The sequence below is a fragment of the Acyrthosiphon pisum genome, chromosome A1 (genome assembly GCF_005508785.2).
Source record: "Acyrthosiphon pisum isolate AL4f chromosome A1, pea_aphid_22Mar2018_4r6ur, whole genome shotgun sequence".
Classification (NCBI taxonomy): Eukaryota; Metazoa; Arthropoda; class Insecta; order Hemiptera; family Aphididae; genus Acyrthosiphon; species Acyrthosiphon pisum.
In genome coordinates, this window is record NC_042494.1 from 121,112,652 (window position 1) to 121,121,906 (window position 9,255).

The following is a 9,255-nucleotide window of genomic DNA, read 5'->3' on the forward strand; positions in this document are numbered from 1 at the left end:
TTTTATAAAATCCCAAACAAAGCCTCAATATGTTGGCTGCTAAAGTAACTACATTGGCATAGACTACGCCCTATTGTCAAGTTTCACTAAATAAAAACGTTGTAGGTATTCAATTAACCAAGTGACTATGTAAATAATTATAATATTCAATGTATACAGTATTTCATTAAGTTTAAGCTTTTAATTTATTTGTTTCATAATGTGCTGTGAAATTGTATAGAAAATAATGATTATTATTCATTGATATTTACATTTTTTTTAAAACTATTTTAAAATCATACACAATCTATGCATTGGCTGGACAATAAGCATGAGCGCTAAACGAATAATAAAAGGACTTGTACATTTTTCGAAGAAACCATCCAGTGACAGCACTCCGGCAGGTATTTGTATTATTTATATTTTATATTTAAAACATTTCCTATGTTAACTGAGAAAATGCCTTGGTCAGTGGTCACATACTTGAGTCTTCTTGTTGGATTTTCAGGGAGTGAGTGACATGATAGATTTTATATAAATGGGTTGGAGACTTGGAGTGGTTTTGTGTGACTTTTTACACAACTTAAGATGAATAAGGAATATAATATATATTATATAGAAAGATTCTCGTGTATATTAAATATATTAATTCGTCATCGCATTAAAATATTTCCATAATTGTTCACGAATTTCCATTTATACAAATATATATAACTATCCATTATTTATGTTTTTTTTTTTTTTAAAAATAAGCACTCGACTCTGCAGTTTAATTATATAGTAATATAGTATTCAATAATCAAAGTTAATAGCAAAATATTTATAATAGTCATTATTACCAGCTTTGTCCATTATCTATTGTTATGCAAACATATTACAAATAATTACTATAATATCTGTTAACTCATTTGAGAATGATTATTACTTAAATTTAATTATGAACCGTTAAGCTAACAGTAAAAATGTACAATATGTTGATACAATAAACATTACGCAAATACTAAAGCAAATATAGTACTCCAAAATCTCTATTTTGGTTTTTATCAATTTATTATTATTCGTATAAATGTACAAGAATAAGTAAATTTTTTAGTGTGATACACCAGACATCAGCTAACTTTTTATTTGCATTGTTCTTATTAATATATAATGTATATTATGTATATATTATTATTATTTATAACATCATTATTATTTATAAGCAAATCTCTGATATCTAATTACTATTTATAACCTACTACAAATTATCTTACCCAATTTCACAAAAAAGTAAAATAATTTGATGACTAACTCAATTAATTATACATAAACCACTAAGGGCCCGTTTTACAATCGTAGTTTAAACCTCGGTTACGCTTGAACCACTGATTTTACCGGCCGAATTCGGTGGTTTAACCAGAGTTCAACTATTGTAAAACGGGTCCTAACCAGCGGTATGATGAGTTCAAGATGGTTTTGGCAGTTCAAAGTTCAAACAATCCCCGAAGAGATTATATCTTAAGAGGACGTCGTACCCGCATGTGTTATCTCCGTCTTACAAACGTACGTTATGGCAAATTTTCGTTCGCTAGTTTCAATAGGGTGCTGTCATTTAATTTTAAGTGAGTTAGGTAACACTTAAAAATTAAAATATCGTAAAAAACCAACGAGAGGGCACAGATAATGCTGTTACCTAAAAGTTTGATAATAGGTAAATTCACTCTAAAATCAAAAATGACAGCACCCTATTGAAACTAGCGAACGAAAATTTTCCATGTCGTACGTTTGTAAGACGGAGATAACACATGCGGGTGCGACGTCCTCTTAAATAGAGATTTTTAGAAAAATAATGAATTATATGAAAGTATAAAATTTGAATTCCAGTTATTTTTCTTATTTAACGGCATTGTATAATGAATTAATAATATTAAATTTTTTACTGAATTTCAAGTAGACAAATTATTTTAAGCTAATCTATCTAAAATCGTAAATCTAATAATTTAAGTCTTACCTAAAACCAGTGCTGTCGTATAGATAATTCCGAATATACGAGATCGGCAAGCAAATACATTTCTATGTAATTATTCATCATCTATAACGACAAAGGCACAAAATGCTATTATATATTTAGCAAACCGACATGTCATGGTATGACAATATTTAGAAAGTCTTTTCCACTGTAAAAACTAAAATCGAAACAAATAAAAGTAAAAAAAAAGGGCATATGCAAGTATACTATACTCCATACCAAATAAGAGCGCACCGGGCGGCCACGGGCAAAACCGGTTTTGTTACGTAAATTTGGTACGCTCTTATTTGGTACAGGGTATATACTATATAATAATATGGACTTCACTACTTCAGGCATACAAAATAGTTAATTATTGAATAAGACACTCCGGAGTTAAACCCGCCGGAGTCGTCGGACTATAGGCAAACAATCGTGCATGAGTGAGAAACCCACCGAACAATAATCGTAGTACGGCACGCGAAATGTAATGTGAAATGTAACAATAGTTGTCATGATTGTTGTCTTTAAGTGCCTAGTCAATTTTATTATTGTCGTTGTCACGAAATAAACCGAGAACAATCGCTACGTTAATATTGCACAGGATTAAACGTGAAACGGCATTGATGTATCGGGGTCCGGATGATTCGTCGTCCGGAACCATTATCCTCATTAAATATTATTATTTGTATTAAGTTTATATATTATATATATATAAATAGTTAGTATAAAACCACGGTCTGAATTCCATCACTTAAAATTACTCAAATATTCAAATCTACGGACCGCAGAGCTTAACGGTCGAGATACGATATCATAATACCTATACACTATTTTTTATTCGTCTTTTAGATTTCAATGTCCTGCTATATTTTACGCCACTATAACTTACAAGATCATATTATACGACAACGTTTTAGGCTGAAATGTCGACTCTACGGTGGTTGCGTTTGATTTTCAGGGGCCGTGAAAACAATAATGGTTGACTTATATAGTTATATAGGGATGGAAATATGGAAATCATCCCACAACCTGTTTTGGTCAAAATAATTGTTTTGAACTGAGTATACTGAAATCCAGGTATATTTTTAGAAAAACCCAAATGTAGATTCAAAAGCCTACAATGTTAGTAGGATTAATTTAGTAGGATATATTTTTATCCTGGGCCTTTCTGTACTCAGTGAGGCTCAGTAATATTTTTGATATAAAATAAAGAAATAAAAATATATGAAATATTCTAATTAATAACATTTAAAAATATTATAGGCTAAAGCCTGCAATTTGAAAATATAAACACACTTCGCAAATATAGTGGATTAAAGAGTATACAGACGTACAGTAAGTCAGTAAGAAATGTGATTTAGTGTAGTGCGAATTGTATGTGTGCGTGTACTGTACTACTGTGTATGTTTTTAATATATAAAAGTTAGATTGAATTATGGTCAGTGGTCACTGGTCACGAATAAAATAAAAAAGACATAACTAGTTATCATAAACCTAAAGACATAGCTGCATATCTTGATTCATGATTTAGTTTGATAAAAAAGTACCAATTCAAAATTTCATTTTTAATATTTAATACTATTTTCATATTTTAATACCTACTATTTACAACATCATTGCTATAATGCCTATAATTGACCCCAAGAAATAAGAATGGTTCCATAGCTTCCTCCCTAATTCTGATTAAGGTCAATAATCGATAAACAGTAAATATAAAAAATGAATCATTTTTGGCTTTTAACTAAAAAATATTCAAATATGTTAACGATTAGTGGTTACCATTGAATGTGGATCATATAGACTGAGATTTATACAATCTATATAGTTCAGGGGTTCCTAAACTTTTTTGGTTTGAGGTGCCCTGTTTGAAGCAAGGTTTTCTTAGGGCGCCCTTCCCCAAATCATCTGATGACTTATCAAAAAAAATAGAAAAATTAATTAAAAGCCAGTAAAGATTGTGATGGGTAATATGAAATATTTATTTCATTTCATTTAAACATTATTTATTTATTTTTATTTACATAATCGTAATTATTTCCATCACCGCCATGGTTGGGTTTTCAAATTTATTTTTGGATCATATAAAATTCTTCAGAAGAATAGTTATATACTTTGAACGGCTAATATAGTCAATTAACTCTTAGCTATTATAGTGATAAAACGGTTTGGATAACAAGTGTTATTTTATAATTGTTTATAATTATAAGTATAATATTACGTCTGCAGTTCTATATTATTGTATAATTAAGCGTTGTACAACAATTTATTGTAAAACCGTTTATGACTGAATTTGGTAAGGAGGACAGAGCTCTTCCTAAGTTAAGTTAGGATATTTGCAAAGTATACTTTTAATTATATATAATATTATGGTGATTTGTGTGTGGTACGGCATATGTGTGCTGTATTATAATTTAACCTTTTAGGTACTGTATGCCGTATGGGTCCTAGCCTTTGAGTGCCTCGTTAGCACCGTAAAAATGCTGTTTTTTCGTCGCCAGACACGCACCGCACGAGGAGAGGACGGCGGCGACTCTATCGCGTCCCATGGACGTCCGGTCCAGCCGCCCGACGTCCGTTTACGCGCGTGTGAAACCCAAGGCCGTCCGACGACAAAAATAATGCACACGACTACACAGCCCGACGCATATTGGAGCGAGAACGCGTGACAAGGACGCGATTTATTTCCAATTACTTACAATGCAACGACGTTTCCGTTCGAATAAGGAGAAGAAGAAATATCGACTATATATAGTTACGTACGTCGACTCTTTCGGCCGCCGCCGCCGCCGTTCACTTTGTGTGTCGACGAAATACCTGGGATAACGATGTCATACTATATGACACTCGAAAGAAAATTGATGATCGATATAATCGGAATCGGAGCGAGTCTGACTTATTTAGCTCATATATTACGGACATGATATTACTGGCTTAACATATTAACATACCTATTACATATTGTGTAATATATGCTATAGGAAGTTAAATCAGAGGCGTATTTAGGGGGAGCTCGGGGCCTCTGGGGATGAAATTACCCTGGGCTCCAAATTCTAAGGCCCGTAAAGTAGCACCGATGCCTGAGCTTTAAAGTATATATGATACCACTGACAAATTATTATTTTTACTATACGTTACAGTTAGCGTAAGAAGAAATTGGTAGCCACCCAATATTTTGAGGAGCTTAAGTTTTATAAACAAATTTATGATAAAACTCGTTTTGGGGCGTAAAGATTTGACAAATTATTGGAGGGTTATTTATAGACTTGTAGTATTGTAAGAGACTTAGTCACTTATCTAGCACTTCATAAGTTATAAGTCTATGTTGTTATAATATGTTAATGTAAATGAGCCGATACTTTATTGTGTACCTAGGGTCCCATATTATGGTGTATAATATTATGTGCATTGTTTATACACCATAATGTGGTCACGAACGTTTAACTGTTTAGGCCGAGTAGGTGAAGGGGTCTACTGAGGTAGGTATCATATTATCCACTACGAAAACAAACATTTTCGGAAACTTCCATTTTGGCACCCACATCACCACTCGTGCAAAGTATATTATAATTTATATGTTAATATTATATAAACGCACCAAGTACAGTAAAGTACCTACTTAATAGCTAGTACCTATATATATGCTATTCAACGACACAAAAGGAACAAATTGGATTAAGACACTTAAATTACGTGTAATCAATAATACTATAATCAAACGTCGATTTATATTCTAATCAGTCGATTACAAATACAATAAATATTAATGAATATCACGATTAATATAAGTATTGAATATTTATTTGATAATAATATCTCATAATTAATATTCTTAATCGATACTCGCGTTGTTATAATATCGTAGTGTATAATAAAATAAATAATATTATGACAAATTAATTCGCTTCCTCGAAATGTAATAAATAATAATAAATAACCCTCGTACAGTGTGCGTCATGCAAAATGTAAGAAATAACGTTCGGATAATAACGCATAATATATGCATGATTTACTCGATACTTCGTATAAACGCGTCCAAATATGAAAAAAAGTCTCAGGAGGGGTGTGTGTTCAGTCACCTGATTTTTTTTTTAAGTTTAGCCCTGTAAGAAAAAGTCAATAATACTGTATTAACTATTAAGTATGGTATATCGCTCGTGTATTGTTAGTGGGGGCTTGTTTGATTTTGGAAGGATTAGTTTACCCAAGCCCCCTTTATTTGTGTCATAAAATGTAACATCCAATTATTTAAATTGAACGTACGAGTGTATACACGCGGGACGTATGACGCATGATTTGTGATATTAATTTGACTTTTGTCTGCAGACTATGAAGATAATAATTATTAGAGATGGATTTAATTAGAGTCTTAATTTCAACGCTCAAGACGATGTAGCACGTAGTTGTTACCTAAATAATATACTCAAACTGCGCTTAAAATAGCCGGTAATATAAGCAATTTACATGAATTACGCTCGAAATAATTTTCAATTAAAAATTAGGAGTTGTAAGTTTTAATAAAAGTAAAAATGTAGAATATAGATGCACTGAAACAGTGAAACAATTTAACAAATCCAACATTACTATAAAAATTAAAAATGTTTATATTTATTATCATTTATCATTCACTGCAGTGTCAGTTAGTTTTTATTAACATATCAATTTTTCAGTGCGAATAATAAATTAATTACCTTTTAAAAAGTCTAGCAATTTATAAATTAATAGATATACAGTATAGTATATACACTAAACAGCAATTTATTACATTTTATACAGAGCAAATACGTTTACAAATTGCATTTTCGAAACATTTTAATTATTCAACTTTTTAATTTAATTTTCATAGAATATTATTTATTCACTTAGGTATTTGTTTTCGTGGAACGTGGTATTCGTATTTGACTACAACTTCTTATTAAAATGGTAGTTTCTGTTTGGATGTTATTTTTAAGTATCTATAAAACCTTGTTCAAAATGTTATATTATAATATAATCTAATTTTTTTTTTTTTTTTAATTTTTTATAAGAAATATACCATCTGTACCCAGAGACACAATAAGGATATGGGCTAATTTACAAAGACGTGAATGAGTTGATGGAAGAAGCCACCCAGTAGTGACACTTCCTATTGACTTGTTATAATCTAATTTAAAAAAAAATATTTTTCTGAATTTATGTAATCCGATTTAAAATTGAACGATATTAGTTTATATATTTAAAAATGACCTTTTACGACATTTTTTTTTTTTTTTTGAGGGGGGGCTCAATTCTAGCAGTTTGCTCCTTATTATTAATATTAATTGTTAGCTTATATTAATTCATTTACAAACGCCGCGCCGTCGAGTCGTGGAAAAAGCGCTTTTGACCGGTCGCGGATAAAACGAACGAAATACAAACACCGTCCACCTAATCCGGATATAAATAAACGCGGACTCGAGGAGGACTCGGGTTCTTTTTTCGCACAAACACCGCGCCGCCATCGTAGAATCACATTTTATTTATTGTTTTTACTTTTTAGTCAACATTCAACGCGAACCGCGGCACTATTATAAACGTCGAATTATTCACGTTTGTTTGTCGAACACGTCATTATTATTACGTTATAACTTGTTATAATATATACCTAGTAGGTATTATCATGTTTGTGCGAATAATACGAATAATCATCGCGGACGCACCACTCGACGCCCGACGGCGGCGGCGGTTTCGCGACTTTTTCCGTGACTCAGCAGGCTGACGTACGCGTAGTATAATATACTATTATACTATAACAGTGTTCAAAAATAAACCGATACGTCCGTCGTTTTTACACACAATTCCATCTCAGTATAATATTATATTGTATTATGTCATAATATTAGGTATATGCGTGCTGTGACTGACGACTGAAAACAGTGAAAACCATCAGAGCATATCGTTATTAATATTGTTATAACTTTTAATAAACAGCTACAACGAGTATCGTATTCGTATATTATGCGCATATTATTATATAATAATATTATGTAGCAGATCCGATGCTCGAGGTGGACGTGGACTTGGGTTATTATAATATTATGTACCCAGTGAAATGCCACCGTCCGTCTTATCTCCGGCCTCGCAAACAATAATTATTCGCGGTCACCGGAAAAGTATTTTTACTGTGTTTTGACATACATTATAATATTATTAAATAATAATATGCGACACTATACTATTTTTTGGCGGCGAACTGTTCTCGTTCCCTCGTTGCCCTCCTGACCGAAACATTGCGGGTGCGACACTCTGTTCAATATTATTATTTTTGATACTATTTTTTCTTTATATTACATTATAATTTATAATATATGAAATTATGACGTATATGTACATTAATTTTAAAGGTGCCCAATGTACACAATAAGGGCTACAACAAAGCGTTTGACATATTATATGATCATTTGATCATTAACTGGACATACTCAGTACATATACGAGATGATTCACCAATCATGGTCATGATCTCCTACATTTTTTCTTTAACAATACATTTTTTCAAATGTTGACTTTTAGACATTTTTATTATATTTAAGTACCATATTTTCAATTATTTAGATTTTTAACACCATTTAAGGGGTGTCCTGTGGTGACACAAACTTATTTTTTTCAAATGAAAGCAGACATTTTTTTCTGGTAATTATCAAGCAGATTATATTTTTTTTAATGAAAATGTACCAGGTATCTATTGAAATTAATATTCAAATGAGTAGATTTTGAGTTATTAAAATGTAGGTACATACTAGGTACAAAGGATAATAATCCTTAAAAAAGATTTTACCAAAATATAAAATAGATTATAGATGTTAAAATGGATCTACTATTTATTGTACTCGGACAATTTGAACAAATTATATAATATCGTTAGATTAATATTGATTACTAACATTTTCAAATCATCATAGCCGCCTTATCTTACAAATCCATTATCGCGTGGACTTTTTATTATTATTGGTACCTAGCACCTACTTAAAGTTAAATAACTCAATAACTACTGGTTAAAATTTCGAATTAAATACACAACAATTTTCAAAAATGTGATTTTTATTAGAAAAAATTAATTATTAGTAAAACCACAGGAAAATCCTTAAATTTTGTAAGTCAATTTAAGTATTTGAATTTATGGCTGTGACTATGAGTATATTTCAAATTTCCAAAAATCAAAAATTTTAAATAATTCATCGTTAAGAGGACGTGATACCCGCATGTATTGTCTCCCGTCTTACAAGTGCACGACATAGCAAATTGGTCGTTCACAAGTTTCCAATAGTGTG